We start from the raw sequence: 24,178 nt of genomic DNA, 5'->3' as shown, positions 1-24,178 counted from the left end.
TTCCTTCCTTCCTTCCTTCCTTCCTTCCTTCCTTCCTTCCTTCCTTCCTTCCTTCTTTCCTTTCTTTCCTTTCTTTCTATGGGTTCTTGGTATGTTGGCCAGGCTGGTCTTGAACTCCTGGCCTCAAGGGATTGTCCCATCTCGGCCTCCCAAAGTGTTGGGATTACAGGCGTGAGCCACCACGCCCAGCCAATTATCTGGGTTTTTGGTGTTTTCATGCTTACCAGATAATTTATGCCACCAAGCACACAAGCTGAATAACTTTTACTGAAATGTGGGAATGTGAGTCTGAGGATGTTTTTTCCTTACAAAGAAGCATTTGGAAACTTAACTGAATATTCATGTGGACATGACAGGGGCTTCACTTGACCTCTGCTGCAGGAGTGCCCTGACAGCCAGTGAGTGGAGGGCAAGTGGTCCGTAGCCTTCGCCTCTGCAGGCTCACAACCTGGCATGGGCTATGAGGCTGGCTGGGGATGAGGGCAGAACTAAGAAATGTGGCTGGGTGCCTTGGGCTTCCCGTATGTCTTTTATTAAGAAACCATGTCCTAATGTGTTTCTTCCATTACGCTCGTTTGTTCTGTTTCAGAGTTGGGAAGAGAGGGTGGAGGGAGCAGAGAGGACGTTCACAGAGTGTCAGATTCTTCTGCTCATGTAAAGGAAACTTTCCACCCAGGTTCCCGCTTTGCTTTCAAGGTGGAAGGTTAGAGGGTGAGAAGATGGAATTGTAAACCACGTGAACAGTTCAGAAAAGAGACGCTTTTCCTTATACTGGACAGATGTTTTCTGCTGTAGGGGAGAGGAAAATGGGATTAAAAAATCTTTCCCTTCTCTGTATCTGGAGATCCTGTGCTTTGGTTATCCCCAGGAGGGGCCGGGATGTGTGGCTGGGCTGCCCACACCTTCGGCTTCCCACACTCCTCTCCTAACAGACACTCGCAGGGTCGTGGCATCTAGGGAGCCCTGGTAGCCCTTTTCTCACAAATTCACTTTAAACATCCCTAAGGGTATTTAATCAAAGGAGGTGAAATCAAGATAGATGAATTTTAGAGGATGGAAAATTTTATAAGACTAATACAATACATTAAAATCATGGAAATCATGAAATGCTCTTTTAATTTCGCTGGTGAATGCAACAAATGAAGTCTCTTAACTCACTATGAAAAACTCACGGAATTTGGTTCTCTCTCTGCGTGTCCCACGAGAACAGAACACAGAGAACCTTCCTGTGTAATCCATGTGACGTGCTCCCGAGAGACCCTGGCTAGGTGTTTGTGGAACGTAACTGAAAGTCAGACGCTGCCTCTGGTCTTAGTGCTGGATGCGGAGGCATTTGTCTGTCAGCTCTGGAGGCCCAAAGTCTGGGATCAAGGTTCCTGAAGGGCCTTGTGCCCTCAGAAGTCTCCAAGGAGTGGTCTGTCCCAGGCCACTCTCAGGCTTCTAGTAGTTCCTGGCTTGTGGCAACCCAAGTCCAATCCTCACATGACGTCCGTGCTGTGGTTTCTTCTTTGTATCCAAATTCCTCCTTTTTAGCAGGACGTCAGTGGAATTGCATTAGGGGCACCCTACCCCAGGATGGCCTCATCCTAACCAATTACATCTGCATTGACTTCATTTCTGAATAAGGCCCCATCCTGAGATACTGGGAGTTAGGACTTCAAAATACGAATGCTGAAGGAGCACAGTTCAGCTCATGACAGGTTGTTTCTACATTTGAACCAGATCAGTTTATTAGCTGTGGATGTGATTGCATGATGCCAGGTACTAGGGGAGATTACAAAACCTAAACAATAGAGTCTTGGGGGTTCTAGTGCAGAAAACATAACTCGAAAGACAAGAACAGCATGAGGCAGTAGGAAGTCAAGAGTCATAATGTCAGATATGGACGAGAAGGAGCAAAAGAATCAAGGAGCTAAAAAGACCAGCGTTCGAGCAGGTCAGACCCGAGACTTCCCTGACATGTGGGTAAGAGTATGGTCTGCATTTTTCCCAAACTGTAACCTGGCAGCTCTAGGTGATTTTCCACAGGCTGGCAGAAAATCAGCAAATCTGATGTCACGTAGGAAAAAGAAAATACTTTTTTCCAGGTGAACTGGAGACTCGCTTTCTGCTCAGTCTTAGGATTCTGGGGTTGGTTAGGGGCTGGGGTGGGGAGAAGCAGAAGTGTCCACCTGCTAGAAATGTGCCTTTTCTTAGGTCCTTTAGCCCTGAAAAGAACGTGGTCACTGATCACATGTGTGGTAGGGTAAGGTTCTCACTCAGGCCTGTGACCTGTAGCCATAGTAAAGACTTGTTGATTGGCTAAGTCACTTACAGAGAAAAGTTACAATATGATATCTCCAGACTGTGTTTTTAAGGAGACTTCTTTAAACCTTGCAAACTGAATGCTTGGTTATATCAAGTTGCTTCTAACTAAACTACTCTGAATATGGTTTCAGAATAGTGATTTTTGCAATACTAAACATTTACTTTTGAAGCTTGTGACTTTATAGTCCTGTCTCAACCTTGAACCAGTGTGATTCTGGTTTGGGTTTCAGGCCTAGGGAAGAAGGTAGCTGGAACTGCATTTGCTGGCTCACTAGAAAGAAAGCAAACAAACTGAAATTCAATTTAAATCAGGAGCGCCTGAAGAGATTTCCTGAGAACCAGACTAGAAACTAGTGTTCATGTTGGCATCACACAGACACAGGAGTGCACACACACACAAGCATACACACATGCATATATGCACACTTGCACATGCACGTGCACACACATGAACACACGCACACACACATGCATGCCTGCACAAGCATGCACATAAACATATGCATGTAAATACACATGCACACAGAGACCCATGCATGTAAATACATGTGTACACAGACACATGTATGTAAATACATGTGCACACACAGACATGCATATAAATACACACGCACACATGCACACACAGACACACACCTGTAAATACACATGCACACACACACGTGTAAATACACATGCACACATGCACACACAGACACATGTAAATACACATGCACACACAGACACGTCTGACTGGGGTTGAGAGAGTGGGGGAAGGAGTGCTGGCGCATGTGGCATTCCATTTTCTCAGGGGCAGCTGCTCTGTGAACTCTCCAAGCCGAGTCCAAAGGGTGCCGTCTCAGGACCCGGCCCTCATTCTATTAATAGAAGTCACTCCAGAATCTGCCTGCTTGCTTTCTTTAAGCACTGACTGCGTTTCTATACATCTTCTTAAAAGGGAATAAGATGTCTGCCCAGCATGGGCATGCTCCTCTTGTTTGCAGGCTCTGTCCCTTGCGATACCCATGCTGCAGATGAGGACCCCGAGGTCTGGCAGTTAGCTTTGCCCCAGGTCATCTGGCTGCACTCTGGAGGCAGAATATTCCAGTCCAAGGCTGTGACCTTTCCCATGGAAAATAAGACTGCTGCTGCCACCTATACTGAACTTAGGGAAAGACTGGCAACCACCGCCTTCAGAAATTTACAAACCAGATCAGGAAACGAGACGGAGGCAGCAGTGTAACCCAGCAGCCAGGCAGGACAAAAGTGAAGACTGGAGGGAGTGGCTCAGGTCACCGGCCATAGAGGCAGAGTGGGAGCCCTCAGGAGTGCCTGGAGCCACTGCCGGTGTCCCGCTTCTCAGGACATCTGGAAGCAACTCTGTCCTGCAGTGGACATGACTCCAAAGGTACCCAGGGCAGGGCCCCTTGCCCTGGGGACACCTGCAGAAGCTCCTGCAGAAGTCTGGGTGCTTCTCCCTGGCCGCAGAACGTGAGTTCAGTGCTCCTGTGCCATCCAGTAACTCACTGTAGTTCCCGGGCTTCCCTCTGTAGGGCTTACCAGATTTCCACGTAGTCCAAGATTTCACACAGTGTGTGCATCTACACCACACACACTTTTAAAATTCAAGTACTATGTACACACTAACGAATCTCCCTTTAGAGGCCACTGATCACTCTAAAATATAAAAAGTGGAGGCGATGGGGGCTGTGTGGTGGGTGGGGGCAGAGCTGTTTGTTCTTGTGTAGGGTGGATTTTAGCCGTTTGGATTGGAGTCTTGTGTGGGCTTGACGCCCACACGTCTCTCACTGCACGAGGGAGGTGGCAGAGGCACATCATCCCTCTGGGCACGCAGCTCTACCACATGCATCGCCGGGGCTGCGAGGATTGGCGTCCCCCGAACCCGCGGGTCCCTGCCCGAAGACACTGTGAGACGTGGTCCTCTGTGTGCTTCAGAGTCAGGCACACCTGGCTTTGTTCCCGCAGCCATTTGCTCTGTGACTTCCGGCACTTGTCTAACCTAGTTTCTTCCTCCTAAAAATGAGATGAGTGATATCCACTGGTGGGAGCAGTGAGGTCGTTACCAGGGTAAATGAGTAGATGTGCTGGTCACAAAGTAATTCCTCAGTACACAGTGGTTACTGTTTTATTGATTGACACTGAAAACCTTCCCCATCATGTCCAGAAGACTCTAAACCAAGATTTGAACCTCGGAGCCACCCAAATCCAGGAACACTGGTTCATTCTCACAACAGGGCAGACTCTTACAACTTTCGGGGGCTGGCAGCCTCTGCATCCCACTCTGGACAGACCACCATTGTCTGGGTTGGTGGGCCCACTGAATGTGGCTTCCAGGGCCCTCTGGTCAGCGCCAGATCTGGGCACAGCTGCTGAATGCACACAGCTGCTGGCTGGGGAGCCGGAGGGCTGAGCGGGTGGACTCAGGTTTCGCTCATATAAGGTTTCAGGCATCAGCAGGGCAGGGAGTCACACGTGGGAAGTGAGGGCCAGCCCGCCCCACCCGGTGTCTGCAGAGAGAGGGCTTTGGGGCTGCCCCTGGGCCCACAGCTTCTGACTTCTCCCTCCTGTATCAGTTCTGTCAAGTTAGGTTAGGAGAATTAATCTTCTGATGTTTTTATATTTCTAACTTTAACTTTGAACTTTTGAGGTTTGGTGAACCAGACTGGTGGTTCTTAACCCCGTTTTTGCAGGATGGTGTCATGTTTGCTGGGGTCTCAAGGTGAGGGGGTGAGGGGAAATGAAATGGAATGTGTGCACAATGTATTTCAAACACATGTATGTGAATTCATTTAATCAGCCCCTTTACCGGGTTCCTATTAATGCCCATGCCAGTGACCCACATCACACGCATGGAAGTACACGCATGGATGCCAGCCACACCACCTCTTCAGGCAGGTCAGAAGAGAAATGCTAGGATCTTGGGTATCAAGTATTTGTGAGTTCTCAGGATGAAGGAATGTAGACTCATCCAGCCCAGACGCCTCCTTTTGCAGACGGCTTCGCTGAGGGCACCTGCATGTGGTTGTGTAAGCTGTGTACTGCCCAGTCTCGGGAGAACCATTCACACTGTAGTCTAAGCGAATGGCTCCAAGGCCTGCGCTGGGAGGCAGCCCTGGGATACTATGTATAGAGGTCAGCCTCCCAGCACACAGAACAGAGTGGAGCAGGGTTGGAGTAGATGACAGAAGTGGCCCCAATTCTCCAACCCTCCCGTGCCCCGGGCAAAGTGACCTTGCAGTGCCTGCATCGAGAGGCGGGAGTCTTCTTCCTCGCTTCTTGAATCTAAGCTATGACTTGTTTTGGCCAATGGACTGTGGCAGAGGTGACCAGTGTCAGTTCCTAACCCAGGCCTTGGAAAGGCTTGCACTTTTCTGCACTCTCTCAGGCCCTGTGTCTACCCCCGAGGAGACCCCAGGGCTTGGGTGCTGGTCACACAAATGGAGGAGAACTCAGTTGTCCCTGCCTAGGCCATCCCGGACCTATATCCACAGCCAGCCAACCTCAAACATTGAAGAGAGCCCAGCCAGGGCCAGCAAGCTGCCTGCCCTGCCCAGAGCAGGCACAGCTGCACCAGCAGGACTGGGCCAGGTTGACTCGAGCCAGTCACTGAGGTTTACTATGGCCATGGATAACAAATCACATACACACACACATACCCATGCCATTCTTAACTAGGGGGCATGCCGACATACAAACATACATTCCATCCCAATCACAAGAGTGCTTGTACCTTTGTTTAAAATACCCTCTATATCCTTTATTTTCTTGATAATTTCCTCTCTAGTATTTTCTCTCTTCTCATTCTTTAGAAATCTGATTAAGACTAATCAGAGATAATATCTATTGAGTGCATACTGTATGCCAGGCACTGTTCTAAGGACTTTGCCCATAATAGTGGATTTCCCTCTTCTCACCACCCTGTAAGGGAGGTCGTGACAGGATTGCCCCCATTTTCAGATTAGGAAACGGAGCTCCAGAGCGGCTGGGAACTGGCCGTTGTTGGCGGGTGGGCTGCCCCTCCCCGGCCCCGCCCCCTGCCCCTGCGGCTGCCAGGCCTCCTGGGTTGAGTCTCTCATTTGCTGACCTTTCCACTTGTATCTTTTTTCTCCTTTTTAAAGACATTTCCTTGACTTTATCTTCCAAGTTTTCTACTAACGTTTTTTATTTTGACTCTACTTCGGCTATTTTTTTTTTATTTCTAAGAGTGCTTTTTCCTTGTTATCTGGTTTCTCTCCGTTTCTTCCCTTTCAGTCAGTCCCTTCCTGTTTCTGGGATGATTCCTCTCTTCCTGTGAACATTCATTACAGTTTCCTTGAAGGCTGATTCCTTCCCTGCAGTCACTGTCTCTGTTTCCTGTGAGTCCTCTTGTGTAATTTTTTTTCCATGTTGGAGATTTTTCGCAAACATCAGATGATCTTTCAAGCGTGAGGCCCTCAAAATGACCAGGAAGTCCGGTGTGACCGCCGGGGTACAGGGACAGGTAGGTCTCGCCGCGAGGCAGCCTGGCGATGCCCAGAAGTCTGGACCTGTTGGTCTCCTCTCCAGCAGCCATGAGTCTCTCCAGAGACTCCTTCACCTGCCGCGTGTCAGAACAGCGTCCATCCTCACCTTGGCTCCCGTCCATGCTGGCCCTCCCCAAGTTCTGGCCTCTTTGGTTCACTATTCCCCAGAGAATAAGCCTCGTACCCCTGCAAGGGTGGCAAGAGGGGTAGCCAGCTGTGATGGGACTGGGGCCCCTAGGCCTGTGTCTGACTCTTAGACAGGTGGCTTGTCAACCACCTGGGAGCGTGCAGTTGCCACTGCCTACTGGAATGGAACCTTCCTAGTCTCTGCTGCAGCCCCGCCCATCCTCCGTCTGCTCCCTGCCTTTGTGATGGTGGCCGGGGGATAGGTGTCTTCTAGTTTTTTTGTTTTGTTTTGTCTTGTTTTTTAGACAGAATCTCACTCTGTCACCCAAGCTGGAGTCCAATGGCACGATCTCAGCTCACTGCAACCTCTGCCTCCCGGGTTCAAGTGATTTTCTTGCCTCTGCCTCTGGAGTAGCTGAGGCTACAGGTGTGTGCCACCATGCCTGGCTAATTTTTGTGTTTTTAGTAGAGACAGGGTTTCACCATGTTGGCCAGGCTGGTCTCAAACTCCTAACCTCAAGTGATCTGCCTCCCTCAGCCTCCCAAAGTGCTGGGATTACAGGTGTGAGCCAGTGTGCCCAACCAGGTGTCTTCTAGTTTTATTGAAGATGATGCTTGTGTTTCTTGTTCTCCTGGCTGTTTTGGAGGGATTTTCTTTTTTCAAGAGAAGTGAGGCTGAAATCATTTTACTGTACTGCTTTGGACCTGGAATCCTTCCATTATGAGAGAAAGAGAGAGAGCGAGAATATATGAATGAATATCCATGTCCTACGCCCTGGGTTTCGTATCTCTTCTTCTGAGTACTTTAAAATTGCTAGAGAAAACAAAACTGAAAGCTGGTTATTTGAAATGTTCTTTTTTTCCTGTTGCTTGTTGTTTTGTGCATAACTTTATTATTACACTTGGAGCAGTTTTTTTTTTTTTTTTTTTTTTTAAGCGGCTGGTGGTTGTCCCATCTTTTCTTTATAGAAGCTACATATAATTCAGAATCCCAAAAAGTGTATATAAAAGAAATATAAGCCTCATCCAGTTTATATTAAATTGCTTTTGTCTGAAATGGGCATCCAGTGCTCCAAGTGTGTTTGGATTTGCGTGGTCTCTCGCCTTGAAGCCTTGTTCTGACAGTGTGATCTCTTAGCAACGCCTTTAAAGTGGTCCGGTTTTGATTATTTGTAAATATTACGGCCAGTGATGGCTTTTCTCCCTCAATTCTGAGTGTCTCACTACTAAGTTCCTATGCCAGGATTTTCACCAATGGCCTGTCCTTAAAGTCGTTTAAGTTCATAAGGGACTTTGAAGTACCCATTTGCAGTTAGCAGATTTTTCAGATGTCTTTTGCTAGGAATACAGATTTTCTGAAAAAGCCTATTGCTTTCTGAACACATGCCAAAAGATTGTGGCTTTGTCATTCTCTTTAAGGAAGAATGCTGTAGTGATTTTGATAGGAAATTGGGAGGCCCAGAGAATATTCCTGGTTCTGATTGTGTCTGTTTAGCTCCTCAGGAGGAGGGAGAGCCTCACCTGCCCACATGGAATCGGTCCAGGCCTCTGTTTACCTTGAGCAGTGTCATTGAGGCTTCCTCTGGTGCTTGGGAAAGTGCCTTAAGACCTGGGTCTGTCTCATTGATCTCATAAAGCACTGGTGCTGGTGACAGATTTCTTCTGGTGGAAACACATTTTCTGGTTATAGTCGTCCCTGTTTGTTAAGCATTTTTGTTTCTTTTGAAAATAGGCTTTAAGGCTGGGTGCGGTGGCTCATGCCTATAATCCTAGCACTTTGGGAGGCCAAGGTGGGTGGGTCACCTGAGGTCAGGAGCTCAAGTCCAGCCTGGCCAACATGGTGAAATCCCGTCTCTACTAAAATACAAAAATTAGCCAGGCGTGATGGCGGGTGCCTGTAATCCCAGCTACTTGGGAGACTGAGATGGGAGAATCGCTTGAATCCAGGAGGTGGTGGTTGCAGTGAGCCGAGATTGCGCCACTGCACTCCAGCCTGGGTGGCTGAGTGAGACTCCATCTCAAAAAGAAAAAGAAAGAAAGAAAGAAAGTAGGCTTTAACTAAATAGAATATGGTCAAATGCTTGTGACTTGTGACAAAGGTTAAACTTCCAGAAAGTGCCATAGAAGCCATAATTTTCCATGATAAGAGACTAGAATGGAATGTCTTTCAGACTTTATCAATTGATGGCAAATGGAGAAAAATAAAAGTTCATTTATGGCACTTCTGAGCAAGTGCATTTCCCTCGATTGAATCTGAGTGATTGCCAAATCAGCTATCCAAGGTTGGCTCTTCACACAAATAACCTGGAGTCATAAGCACACTGTTTATGAATTGCTCAAATGAGATTCTGGGAGCAAGACACCGCTCACCCACTCACCCTGCACCTAGTTGAATCTTTTGTTGCCTGTAATGGAGCTTCCACCTTAAAAAATGAGAAAAATAAGGGCAAATTAAACTCAAATGAAGTAGTAGGAGAAAGAGAATAATAAAGAACAGAATGGAGGTTAGAAAATTACTAGAAAGAACAAACAAAACTGAAAGCTGGTTATTTGAGAAGAATCAATAAAATTGATAAACCTGTTTGTGGACTGATTAGGAAAAACAGGGAAAAGACAGAAATTACCAATGTAAGGAATCACCATGGATCTTACAGATATTGAAAGATAATAAGTAGATATTAAAACATTGTTATGCCAACAATTTCTACAACTTAGATGAAATGGATAACTTTCTTGGAAGACACAAAGCTCACTAGAGAAGATGTTGATAACCTTAATAACCCTACATCTATTACAGAAATAAATTTGTAGATAAAATTCTTCTCATAAAGAAAATTCCAGCCAGATAGCTTCACTGGTAAATTCTACCAAGCTTTTAAGAAAAAAAAGTATAGTAATTTTACACAGACTCTTCTAGAAAATTAAAATTGGGCCAGGTGCAGTGGCTCACATCTGTAATCCCAACATTTTAGGAGGGAGGATTGCTTGAGGCCAGGAGTTCCAGACCAGCCTGGGCAACATAGTGAGACCATCATCACTACAAAAAATTTAAAAAATTAGTAGATGTGCCTGTGGTCTCAGCTACTTAGGAGGCTGAGGTGGGAGGATCACCTGAGCCTGGGAAGTTGAGGCTGCAGCGAGCCATGACCACACCACTACACTCCAGCCTGGGCACCAGAGTGAGAATCTGTCTCGGGGGGGACAAAAAAAAGGAAGGAAGGAAGGAAAGAAGGAGGGAAAGAAAGAAAGATTAATTAATGAGGGTGTACTTCTCAACTCATTCCAAGTGGTAAGCATTATCCTGATAACAAAACCTCACAAAAACGTTATCAGAAAAGACTATAGGCCAATAACCCTTATGAACACAGATGCAAACCTTCAAAAAAATTTAGCAAATCAATTTCAGCATTACATGTAAAAGGTAAAATATCATAACCGAGAAGCATTTATCCCAGGAAATAAAAATCAATCAATACAATTCATGATATTAACAAACTGAAAAAGAAAAATCCAGAGGATTTTCTCAATGGATGGCAGAAAAAGCATTCAGTCCAATCCAAGCCAACGTAAGCTCTGGATAAACATTCCCGGTGACCTAGGATTAGAAGGAAACTTCCTCAACATGATAAGGGGCATCCATGAAAACCTACAGCCAATGTGAGACTCAATGGTGACAGAATAAAAGCTTTCCCTCTAAGATCAGGAACAAGGCAGGGGTGTTCACTCTTACCACTTCTGTTCAACCTTACACTGGCAGTCTCAGCTGGTACAATCAAGCAAGTAAAAGAAACCAAAGCCATCCAGATTGAAAAGGAAGAAGTAAAACTGTCTTTATGTGTAGACTATATGATTGTCTATGTAGAAAATTGGATAGGATCTACATAATAGCTAGTAGAACTAGTAAGTCAGCTGGATGTGGTGGCTCACACTTGTGATCCCAGCTACTCGGGGGGCTGAGGCAGGAGAATTGCCTGAACCTGGGAGTTGGAGGTTGCAGTGAGCCAAGACTGCACCGCACCACTTCACTCCAGCCTGGGTGACAGAGCGAGACTGTATCTCAAACAAACAAACAAACAAAAAAACTAGTAAGTCAGTTTAGCAAGGTTGAAGGGTTAATATACAAAATCAGTTGTATTTCTATATATTAGCAACCAACCATCAGAAATTGAAATTTGAAATACCATTTACAATAGCAAAGAAATGAAAGAAAAGACAGATGCTTAGGGATAAATCTGACAAAAAGTAAGAAAAACATGTACACTCTCAGCAACATATATTGCTGAGTGAAATTAAAGATCTAAATAAATGGGGCTATACATAGCATTCTGGGTCAGAAGTCTTGCTATTAAGCTGTTCTATTCATATTGATCTATAGATTCCACAGAGTCACAATCAAAATCCCAGAATTTTTTTGGTAGAAATTGATAAATGATTCTAAAGTGTCTATGGAAAGGCAAAGGGCCTAGAAACAACTTTGAAATGGAAGAAGAAAGTTGGAGGACTTGCTTTCCAGGGTTTTCATAAAGCAACGGTAATAGAGTCAGCAGGATCTTGCTATAACGATAGAGAAATAGATCAACAGAACAGAATAGACTTAGAATTAGATCCTTCAAGACACAGACAACTGATTTTCAACAAAGGCGCCAAGACACTTGGCTGTCCAAAGGATACTCTTTTCAATAAATGATACTGGAACAAGTAGAAATTCGCATTTTTAAAGATAAACTTTGATCTATACCTCTTAGTATACAAAAATTAACTAAAAATCATAGATCTAAATGTAAAGCCTAAAACCAAAAAAACTCCTAGAAGAAAATATAAGAGAAAACATTTGTGACTTTGGACTAGGCAAATATTTCTTATATATGACACCAAAAACGTGATCCATAGAAGAAATGATCCCATACAAGAAAGAGTGGACAAATTGGACTTAATCAAAACAAAAAGAACTTCTATTACTTGAAAGACACTGTTAAGAGATTGAAAAGACAGTCTATATATTGGAAGAAAATATTTGCAAATCACATGTCTGTTTAAGGATTTGTAGCTAGAATTTATAAAGAACTCTCAAAACTTAATAATAGAGAGCCTAATTTTAAAAATAGGCAAATGATTTGAATAGACATCTCACCACAAAATATGTACAGATGCCAAATAAGCACTCAAAAGGAAGCTCAACATTATCAGTCATTAGGGAAGTGGAAATGAAATCTGCAAGGAGATAGATGCCACTACACACCTATCATCATGGCTGGAATCTAACAGAGTGATCCTCCTAAGTGTTAGCATGTATGTGAGGGAACCAGCCCTCTCATGCATGGACAGTGGGAAGGTAAAATTGTACAACCGCTTCAGAAAACAGTTCATCAGTTTCTTAAAAGAGTAAACATACATCTACCAAATGTTTCAGCTATTCTACTTCGAGATATGTGTCCAAGAAAATGCAAATGATACGGCCATACCATGCCTTGCACACAAGTGTTCATAGCAGCTGTATTTTTAATAGCCACAAACTGGAAATAATGCAGATATTTTACAGGTGATAAGTAGATAAACAGATTGTGGCATATTCTTGTAATGGAACATGGCTCAGCAATAAAAAGGAATATTCCATGACATGGATGATTCTCAAAATTATGCTGAATAAAGAAGCCAGATAAGAAAGTACTTAATATATGATTCCATTTATAGAAGATTTCTAGTGACAGAAAGTAAATCAGTGCTCGCTTGGGGACAATAGCTGGGGTAGGAGAAAGTGATTGTGGAGTAGCTCAAGGAGACCTCTGTGTGAGGGGCAGAGTCATTACCTTGCCTCTTGTGACAGTTCCATCAGGTTGCACTATGTCAAAACTTACCAAAGTGCACAGGTTACATATGATCAGTTTATTGTATGTCAGTGATACCTCAACACGGCACATGACAGTCTTTACCCTGAGCATAATTACGTTTTTGTTGAGTGTAATGGAGCTTTAATTCATTTTATTTGCTGTCCCCTACTTTTGAACTAATCGTGAATTTAGAAAATTTATAGAATTTTAATGTGCGATGGTAAATTGTGTAATTATGTTTTATATAGGGGAAGGGATTTATTGACAGCTCATTTATTGATTTATTTGTTTATTTTCTCATCAAATCTTTACTATGTTCCAAGGATAGTGCGAGGAACTGGAGATTTGATGATTCGCAGAAATAGACTCGCATGCTATTTAGTAGGGGAGAATAACATGAGAATTACACGAACTGATTGTGTCACACATGAGCTACATGCTCTGAAGGCAAGAGACAGATTTCCAAACACGCAGCAGAAGAAACTATGCCCCTTGGCAGATGGGGGCCCAGGGCGGTTTGGGGAAGGCTGTCCTCAAGAAGTGGCATTTGAGTTGCCCTCTGACTGATGCATAGCTGTCGTAATAGGAGGGGCATGCACCCCTAGACAGAGGCCTGGGGCAAGAGGAGGCCTGCTTTGTTGGGCGTGGCGAGGAAAGGCGTGGACGGGTAGTGCTGGAACCGAGGGGACGCGGAGAGTCAGCCAGAGCCAGGCAGCACAGGGCTGGTGGGCCATTAGTTTGTAAAGGTTTTGATACTTTTCAAATTTTTGAGGGGAGAATGATGCGATCAGTTCTGTGTTTTGAGAACAATACTCTAGCCATAGTGTGGAGAACAGATGAAATGAGCCCAGGACGGAGGAGGTGAAGATGGTTATGAAACTCTCACAGTTGCCCATGGAGAGCTGTGGGAGCCAGGGCTGGAGTGGAGGCAGTGCTGACAAGGAGACAGGGATGGCACCGAGGGAGCCCAGGAGGGCTCGGAGGCGGGTGGACGGGGGACAGTGCTTGGAGTGACTCCTGGGTTTCTGGTTGCACAACAGGATAGATGGGGCGGTCGTCTGTGCTGGAGGCCTGGGTGAGGCTTACCTAGGTTTGGGGCAAGGAGATCAGGAATGGATTCAGGGTTGGGTGTGTCCTTGGAGGCATCCGCATGGAGCTGTTGGAGCTTAGAGGCCCCCTGGACTGAAGCATACACGTGGGACTTGTAGTACAGAGATATGAACTGAAGCTGAAGGACTTGTGAGCTTTCTTACAGGGCAGTTAAAGTGCAAACGTGAGAAGGCCGAGGGCCAGCCTTGGGAAAGGTGGAGATGAATAACCGACGAGCCTGAAGAGAAAGACTAAGGCCGGGTGGTTGGAGGCCATTAGTCAGGAGATGGGCAGTGACCTGAGGTCAGGGGCCGAGGGTGCCGGTGTGTTTCTGAGAGGTCAGGTGAGTGCAATTCAGAAGATTGTCTGCCGGCTTTGGCCTGTGCTGGGTGGGAAGGAGGGTGCTGTTCCTAGCTGTTCTAGGACAACCAGCCAGCACATACCCAGAGCCCACATACTGGAGCAATTGGGGGCATGCCCAGGACGGAAGAGGGGGCTGGCAGAGAGCCTGGCAGTTGCCGAGGGTAGTGGAAACGTTGGAATAGAGTTGTGGAGTATGAGAGAGCGGTGGACTCAGTGAGGGGGTGGACGGTGGGCCCCGTGGAAACCCACCCATGGAAGGGTGCATGCACCTGTAGTGATTGTCAGGGAACTGAGCGGGAGATTAGGGCACTCATTAATTTTCTTGAATGTTTGGTTAAGAGGAAGTGACCTTCAGTGAGGGTCAGCGTGTTTTTCTTGATAAAGGAAGCTCTAGCGAACTGTACACCTTTCAACAGCTTTAGGGGAGAATGTCTGATATTTTTTCTTTCCTGTCCCACGTTTTAAAGTGTGTTCTTTTCCTTCCTGATGGATGCATCTGGTGGTTTAAGGCCAATGAGTGTTGCGTTTAGCCTGAACAGTTGTTTGTTACTCTGAAAACGTCTAAGACTTTCATCTCCAGCTTATAAATGTATTGATGTCAGGTGTTTAATATTTCCCCTTTGATTCATTTGATAGTGAATGGCTTCTGAGGTCAGGATGGGGACACTGCCAAAACCAGCTGCTCTCTGCTGAGTCTATGTTTTGCAGGTGACATCTGAAAGTCTAGATTTGATATCATTAAGGCATTTTAGGGATGTCAATGTATAAGTTTTAGAAAGTTCAGGTGCAAATTGAGGACTATTTGTGTGAGAATTTTATGAATACACTTGTGTCTCTCCTGGGATTTGCTTTTTCTTTCCCTTTGGAAAATGCTCACAGTGTGTTACATATCATGCTAAATGGACGGAGATGAAGCAAATCCAGTGGTGCTTATTGGGAATATAGTTCCTAAATAACTGCAGTAAATGTAAGTAATATCCTGGGGAATTATTTTTCTAATTGAAAGCATTAAAACATGAACAATTCAGTTCTGTCTCCATGTGTAGTTGAAGTAAACTCACCACTTACTTTTTTCTTTTTAATCCTTTTTTTTGAGAGGAAGGTGGGTACAGAATGTTACTGGGAATAGGAGTAGGGATATTGAGGGAAGGGAGAATGATATACACACACACATACATGTACACACAAGTATACACATCTACGCATATACACACATGCATCTATACACACGTATATGCTTACATATTTATACACACGCACACATATACACATGCATATACACATATGTATACACACATGCACACATACACATGTATATACACACATGCATATATACATATATATACATGCTATATACACATTTATGCACGTGCATATGTACACATGTATATAATGCACACATACATACATATATACATACAGTATATACACACCTTTATTTGCACATATCTATAAACACATATGCCTAAACACATGGATATGCATATATGCAGACATATACATGCACACACATAAGCATACATGAACATGTGCATATCTATACACGTCGATACACATGTGTATATGCATGCACATATGTACATACGTTTCAGCTTATGGGCTGAAAATATCTGGGTTGGTTTGGTTTTCCTCCTTTTATAGCCAAAAGTGGCAGAGCTGCTCAACACGAACTTTTGTCTGTCACATATAGAAATGTTAGCAATGTCACTGACATCAGAATTGGCAGTACATGTCTTTCCAAGTTGTTTTCAAGGAAGATGGTTCTTCCATCCTTTTTTTCCTTCTGTCTAGATGGTTATACGGTTTGTAAATTTGGGTGTATGTGAGAATGCCCAACGACCTGTGGAAATCGAGTGATGGACACCCCCAGAGTTCCTGATTTCGTAGAACTGGAGTGGGGCAGAGAATCTGCCTTTCTAACAAGTTCTCAGGCAGTGCTGGTGCTGCTGGTCCTGGGGCCGCGACTGAGAATCACTGACGTAGCCCACTGAGCTCATTAGCCCAGCAGCACCATGATCTGGACCAGCCAGATGGTGTGCATGCCCCTTGAAGCAGACAGGAGGCCACGGTATGCTCACCTGGGTGTTTTTTCCATGGGTGGCACAGGCTGCTTGCTCACCTTGGTGTGCCCTCCCCATCCTCATGCTTAACAAGTTTCCTAACTAGTGTCTCCTTAGTTCAAGACAGAGCAGACCCCGAGTGCTGCTTCCTTGTGGGCTTTTGGAGTATTTCAACATGGAGGCAGAGAGACACAAAATACATCCTGCTTGGGTTGGAAGGGGACTCGGAATTTATCTGAAAAATTGGAATTCCATTTATTTCTGTGCATAACTTTTTAAAATAAAAAAAAATGTATTTTTTTCATACAACAGAAGAGAAACAATCTCCATTAAGAGGTGAAGCTCAGGAGGTTTGTACAAGATTTGATGAAATATGTTACTTAAATTGAGGCATGTATGGAGACATCAGTGAAATATTCAAATTAGGGTTGGGAAGAAGTATAGCTGAATAAGATATTGAGTCACAAAAAATGACCAGAAGACAAAGTCACACTGTTTTAGGTAAAGATGCTTTTTAATACCGAGGCTTTTAAAGAAGAGTAAATCAACCATGTGGCCTGGTTGTGGGAACTAAGGGCAGCCTCAGGGAAGAGTCTGGGTTGCCAGTTCAAAAACACAGCTGGGGCCAGGCACAGTGGCTCATGCCTGTAATCCCAGCACTTTGAGAGGCTGGGGCAGGCGGATCACTTAAGATCGGGAGTTCGAGACCAGCCTGACCAACATGGAGAAACCCCATCTCTACTAAAAATACAAAATTAGCTGGGCATGTTGGCACATGCCTGTAATCCCAGCTACTCGGGAGGCTGAGGCAGGAGAATTGCTTGAACCCAGGAGGCGGAGATTGCAGTGAGCCGAGATCTCACTGTTGCACTCCAGCCTGGGTAACAAGAGCGAAACTCCGTCTCAAAAAAAAAAAAAAAAAAAAAAATTTAGCCGGATGTGCTGGCTCATGCCTGTAATCCCAGCTACTTGGGAGGCTGAGGTGGGAGGATCACTTGAACCCAGGAGGTGGAGGTTGCAGTGAGCTGCGATCGCACCACTGCCCTCCAGCCTGGATGACAGAGCGAGACTCCATCTCAAAAACAAAAACAAAAAAACACAGCTGGGTGAACGGCTGCTCATCAGGGAAGCAGTTCATGTTGTGGAGTTCAGCTGAGCCGTAGCTTCTTTCTGACTCGAAGGGTTGGTGGGTTTTGCCGTCCTTAAATTGGGGATGCCCTTGTTTTCTGAAGGTCTGAAGCAGCCTGCACAGCTCGCGCTGTCCTTTAGGCAAAACCAGACACATTGCTCAATTTCAGTCCAGCATATGCTTTGCAATTCAGTGGCCAACTGAGGGTCCATTTGTAAAAACTGAATATGGAGAAAATGATGACAGTTTTGACAACACCCCACCCCCAAGTCTGGCCATAGGAGAAAATACTGGATCATGTAGAGAAAGAGCTGGGTCTGGAGAACCGACTCCAGCTGGCACAGAAGCTCCTTTTCTAGATGGTTCATTTGCTGGTGGCTTTGCTGAAGCCTTTGGTGACCGTGGCTGCTTTCATGAATGGCGCTGGAATCACCTGACAAGGATTTCCAAGCAGCCATCATGAAAAGGTCTTAAAGAGCCATGACAGATTCTCTGGAAACAAATGAAACAATGGAACATCTCAGCAAAGAAATAAAACTTATGAAAAGGAAATGAAAAGTATAGAACTGAATAGAATAATGGAAATCAAACTCACTGGATGGGCTCAAAGGTACAGTAGAGATGGCGGACGATTGATTAGTGAACTTGATCAAGGACTCGTCAAGGGAGGGGCTCAGTGTGGACAACAGAGAGAAAACAGCCCTCAGAAAGCAAGGGCTGCCGAGGGCGATACACACTGCAGGACAGCAGACAGCATGGGAACGACAGCAGGATTCTTCCCTTCCCTCCCTGGTTCCTCGTCTCTCTCTGTGTGTCTCTCTCTGACTCTGTTTCTCCCCTTTTTGTCTCTCTGTATCTGTGACATCCTCTCCCTCTCTGTGTCTGTGTCTCCGTCTGTCTCATCTCTGAACTGTCAGAATCACAGGAGGCCTTCAGAGCTTGTTTTGTCCCCCTTGGTAGAAGAATGAAGGCCACTCTGTGAAACCTGTGGCTCTTGCGGGTGCCTGCATGGAGCACTGGTGGTGGACAGGGGCCTGATGTGGGCTGCGGGAGCGGGCCAGCTGCTTAGGGGGAAACCCAGTTTGGGGCCTGCGATTTTCCTTAGCGATAGGGAGGCAGGAGCTGTAACCAGAGCTTGCTCTGGGCAGCACTGGCTGAACCAATGCCCATGCACAGAGGAAACTGAGCCGTGGGCCTGCAGGTGGGCAGTCCTGGGAGAGCTGGGCAGCCCATGGGCAGCTGGCCGCAGGCAGAGCCGGTGGCAACAGGATGCGGCCATCAGTCTCAACAGGGAGGGGTGAAACTTTTAAGGTAAAAACTAAGACAAGACAATATTTCATTTATCTCTATCATTTTGTCTACAGTGATCATATTTCCAAGTGTTATTTGGGATAGTTCCTGTCTTAAACATCCAATTCTCACACTAGACCAATTATATTACTTTTTGGTACTTTACTTTTTGCCATGTCAGCGTCACTCAACTTCACTTTTGGTAGCCATAATCAAGTGATTTGTTAGAGTGTCACAGGCACCGGTCCTTGGTTCATTAATTCACAACTAATATACTAAGTGCCTGTCTGTATGTGCCATCCGTTAAGATACAACCGTCATCCAAACAGACCAAATACACTGCAGCTGGAGTGTGTATTGTATAGTGCAGGGAGAGATTCTGTAAACACCACAGAGAAATCAGTGAGAGAGTACATTTACCAGTGATATGTGTTATGGAGGAAAACAGCAGGTGGCGGGTGGGAAGTGCCAGCACCTAGGGCGGTGGTGCAGGTTTACATCGGGTCGTCAGGGGGGTGTTACTGAGAAGTGACGTGAACAGAGACTTGATGAATGGGAGCGAAGAAAGGAGTGAGGTGAAGATCCGGGAGGCTGATGTTGCAGGCAGAGGGAACAGCTAGTGCGAGGTCCGGGGGTAGAAGTCTGCCTGGCAAGTTCCAGAACAGCAGAGGCCAATGAGAGTGGGGAGGGTGGTAGCTGGCTGATGAAGTCAAGGAGGGAACAAGGGAGCAATTGCGTAGTACCTGCTTGGCCATTCGAAGGACTTGGCCTTTTATTATTAACCTTTTTTTTTTTTTTTTTTTTTTGCTTTTGTAGAGGCAGGGTCTTGTTCTGTTGCCCGGGAGGGAGTGCAGTGGCAGATGACAGCTCACTGCAGACTTCAACTCCTGGGCTCCAGTGATCCTCCCGAGTAGCTGGGACTACAGCATACATCACCATGCCCAGCTAATTTTTAAGTTTTTTGTAGACACAGGGTTTTGCTATGTGGCCCCAGCTGATCTTGAACTCCTGGCTTCAAGCGATTCTCCTGCTTTGGCCTCCCAAAATGCTGGAATTACATATAAGGTCTAGGCATGAGCCACCACACCCAGCCTAGATCTTCTTTTTTAGAGCAGTTTTAGGTTTGCAGAAGAACTGAGCAAAAGTACTGAGTTGCTATACACTCCTTTCAGCCTACCCACTTCCCCCCATTAACACCCTACATTAGTATGATGCACCTGTTCAATTGATGAGCTGATACTGATACTTTATTATTGACTAAAGTTCACAATTTCCTTTAGGGTTCACTGTGTGTTGTATCTTCTGTGGGTTTTGATAAGTGTACAATGACATGTAGCCACTGTATAACAACATGCAGAGTACTTTCACTGCCCTGAGGTCCTCTTTACTCCGTCTAGTCATACCTCCCTTGCCTCAACCCCTGGCAACTGTTGATCTTTTTACTGTCTCCATGGTTTTTTTTTTTTTAATTTACATTTACTGGTTTATTATAAGAATATTGCAAAGGCTACAGATGAAGAGACATGTAGTGTGAGCTATGGGGTAAAGGTCGCGCAGCTTCCATGCCCTCCCTGGGTGTGCCCCCTCCAGCAACCTCTATGTGTTCAGCTGCCTGGAAGCTCCAAAAGTTTTGTCTTTTCCAGAATGTCAGATAGTTAGAACCACACATTCTGTAGCCTTTCTGATCGGCTTCTTTCACTTAGCAATATGCATTTAAGGTTCCTCCATATTTTTGTTATGGATTGATAGCCCATTTCTTTCTATCACTGAATAATCCCATTGTATGATATACCACTGTTTTTTTCCATTCACTGATTGAAGTACATCTTGGTTGCTTCCAAGTGTTGGCAACTGTGAAGACAGTTGCAATAAACAAATGCGTGCAGGTTTTTGTGTGGATGTACGTTTCAGCCCCACGTGGGTAAATATAATACCAAGGAGCACAACTACTGGATCATATGGTAAGCCTACCTTTAGCTTTGCAGGAGACCGCCCAACTGCCTTCTAGTGGCTGCACCATTTTGCATTCCCACCAGCAATGAATGCGCGTTCCGTTGCTCCACATTCTTGCCAGCATTTGGTGTTGACAGTCTTGTGGATTTTGGCCATAGGTATGCAACAGCATCTCCTTGTTTTAATTTACATTTCCTTCATAATATATGATGTTGGACATCTTTTCATGTGCTTATTTACCATTTGTGTATCTTTGTTGTTTTTTTTTTTTTCAGATCTTGTGCCCATTTTAAAAACTAAGTTGTTTTCTTCATGAGTTTTAACAGTTCTTTGTATATTCAGAATACAAATTATACATATGTTTTGCAAATTTCTCCTACCTGTCAGTGGCTTGTCTTCTTGTTCTCTCAAGGACTTTGGCTTTTCCTGCGTGAAATGGGGAGCTTTTAATGGTTTTGAGTGGAGGAGTGACATTATAGGCAAATTATAAATAATGATAGTAACATGAACCAAATAGAATTCTTTTTTTTTTTTTTGAGATGGAGTCTTGCTTTGTCGCCCAGGCTGGAGTGCAGTGGCACCATCTTGGCTCACTGCAAGCTCCGCCTCCTGGGTTCACGCCATTCTCCTGCCTCAGCCTCCGAGTAGCTGGGACTACAGGCGCCTGCCACCTCGCCCGGCTAGTTTTTTGTATTTTTAGTAGAGACGGTGTTTCACCGGGTTAGCCAGGATGGTCTCGATTTCCTGACCTCGTGATCCGCCTGCCTCTGCCTCCCAAAGTGCTGGGATTACAGGCGTGAGCCACCGCGCCCGGCAGAATTCTTGTGTATACATTAGCAGCCTTATCTTTAAGTAATGAAGATCGGTGTTTTTAAGTGGTTTTTAAAAAATGCATTTCCCAAGTACAGATTGCTAAACATCTTATTCACAGCTATGGCCCTATTTATTTCAGCCCACACTGCTGATACTTGAGTTTTGGGTGATAATGATCTTTTTGTCACCTTTTTATTACTCACAGATAATATGAAAGTCCCAACTGGCCCGTCTTTCATGCAAGAGGCTTTTATAGCCCACGAGTGTCCTTGGCCAATGCTTCCTGCCCTCTCTTCCTATCCTGTTGCCTCTCTCTCAAGGGCAGGCCCAACTGCTATTTATAGAGAGATGTGCTTAACTGTGGATGTCCTCAGCTGTTTCCAGTATCCTTATTTCACTTCCTTCCTCTGGGTGAATGGCTCCCTCCTGCTTTACCATCTCCTCTCGAAAATGAGCCTGCCTCTTTGCATGCCTTCAAATCCCCCACAAGTTAACACATGGATGAAAACAGATTTCTTCCTAGGTGGTTGGGTTCAGTCTTCTCTTAGATGGCTCTGAGACTTGAACTTGCATTAAACACAGCTTCGAACCAAAGACTCTTGAGTGGGAAGGGCCAGGAACAAAGCAGTGCAGGACTGTGGAGCTCCCACTGTTGCCCCCTGGCTTCACTGTGTGTGGAGCTGGACGGCAGGAGGACACTTCAGAAGCAAATCTGAGTAGTGGAAGCAAACAAACGCAGGGCCACCAGAAAAAAACCCTAGACTTCTGAGAACACAAATATGAGCAGCGGAGGAGCACTCGAGACTGCAGGACAGGAGCTGCCACTCTCACCGCGGTGCCTCGGTCAAGGGTAGGATGTTGGGTTGTTGGTGAGGCAGAGAGTAGATACAGGAGGCAGCATCCCAGCAGAGAGCAGACTGCTTGTGCTGAGGGTGGACATGACCCTGCCTCGTTTCGAAACTCACCCAGACAACGACTACACAGCCAGTACCCACCTTGGATTCACTAGCACATTTCCGTCAGAGACCACAGCCTTCTCCATAGGTGTCTTTAACAATGGGCAATAAGAAAATAATCACCAACCATGCTGAAGTGCATTCAGTGGGAGAGGGAACATGCCAAAGGGTCGGAAACAATAGAGCAAGGGAGCCTAAGAAGAAAGCCATGAGCAGCTCTGATTCACAGAATGCCATGCCATAGTCTGTTTCCATTAGGTCATAACATAGTCTGTTTCCATTAGGTCACAAGCATGAAAGTGAAATAAAAAAAGATAATTATTCCATGTGAACAAGTGGGAACAACAATCTTCGACCACAAGACTCAACTTGAATTGTCTTACGAATCTGTAATGCTCTCAGTTTTCTTGTGCCCAGATCCTTTAAGGGCACATGGAATGGCGGCTGCCGATGGAAGTGTTGAGAAGTCAACCGTGCCCATCCCTGCTGCACTGACTTCCTGGGGGTCTGCATTGCTGCAGCCTGACCTTGAGGGGTGGCAGGGCACGTGCTGTTTCCCAGCTCACTCTCACTCAACAATTAAGATACAACTGCTGCGTTTTCATCTAACAATACTGGGAGAACAAAATACGACTCAATGGAGAAATGTATTCTGGGTTATCCGATGAAGTTTTATCTTTAAATATTTTGTTATCCATTTTTGGCATTGGTATGAGTTTGGAACTGTTGCCACCAACTCTGAGGGATTTTAAAATGTGCTTTTGGAGTTTGTGAGAACCAAGCCTCAGGGGATGCATGAGTCAGTTGAAGCTCTGTAGTCTTGTTGATCTCTCTTTGACATTTCATGTCTCTGGCATATCTGAATTTAGGTTGGGAATGGGAGGTTTTGTACACTTGTATCTATTACTACCCTTTATAATCTGGCCAGTTCCATGCTCATGGAAAACAATTTGTTTGTTACCAGATGGCTGCAGCATTTCATTTAGAGTTGGGCTTTGGGATTTCTTGAAGAAGGAATGCAAAAGAGAAACATGCTTTATAAAAGGTTTAAATTTCTTCCAGGAAATGACTTGCTTAGTATGCTAAAGACTTTTTGGGGGAGCAGCTTACTTATCTGATATTTAACAGTCGAATCCTTGGCATTTCTGCCTGTTGCTTCATGTTTTCCAATGGATTTGGAAGAAGAGTTGTCCTGGAGACTTCCAAGTTAGCTCCACTGACCTACATTTTCACTCCATTTAACATTATTGACTGCGGAATGAGCCCAGAGTGCTGTTGAAGAGCATAATTCCTGATCAGAAGACAGCTGCAATTTAATTAGAATAAAGCAGTGACTACCATGTAATTAAAAATTAGATGAACGATTGAATGCTAAGCAGACTTTTAGAAGGTGAACTTAGGATTTCAAACCTACCACTGCATCTCGGCATGACATGGTGGAGATCTGCCCTACAAAGACCCCAGTATACTGGCAGCCCAGCTGTCTGAGGACTGTCTTGTGATGGGGAAGTCACGTTGGCCTGAGGGGAAGAATGATGGATTGGGAGTGGTCATCGTCATCTTCTCTAATGTATTTAATAATACTTGCACATGGGAAAACATTCAAACGGTACAATAAGTAGAGAGAGAAAAGCAAATTTCCCTTGTTCTGCTGTCCTCCATGCCCAATTCCGTTTCCCCATAGAGAACTCTTATTAAGTGTCTGGCATATGCTTACAGAGATAGCTCCATGCATTTCTAAACACCTACATACATTTTCTTC

At 45.2% G+C, this 24,178-nt stretch overlaps 1 long non-coding RNA gene across 1 annotated transcript; it reads left to right on the top strand.

The window, feature by feature from the left end:
* The first annotated feature begins 5,115 nt into the window (after window positions 1-5,115).
* LOC111546330 lies at window positions 5,116-23,967 on the top strand. The gene is made up of 2 exons (XR_002732743.2): window positions 5,116-5,202; window positions 22,687-23,967. It is a non-coding gene; the product is annotated as an uncharacterized LOC111546330 (long non-coding RNA).
* Window positions 23,968-24,178: the final 211 nt, after the last annotated feature.

This window comes from Piliocolobus tephrosceles, chromosome X (genome assembly GCF_002776525.5).
Source record: "Piliocolobus tephrosceles isolate RC106 chromosome X, ASM277652v3, whole genome shotgun sequence".
Classification (NCBI taxonomy): domain Eukaryota; kingdom Metazoa; phylum Chordata; class Mammalia; order Primates; family Cercopithecidae; genus Piliocolobus; species Piliocolobus tephrosceles.
This window is presented reverse-complemented; position numbering and strand designations above follow the sequence as displayed.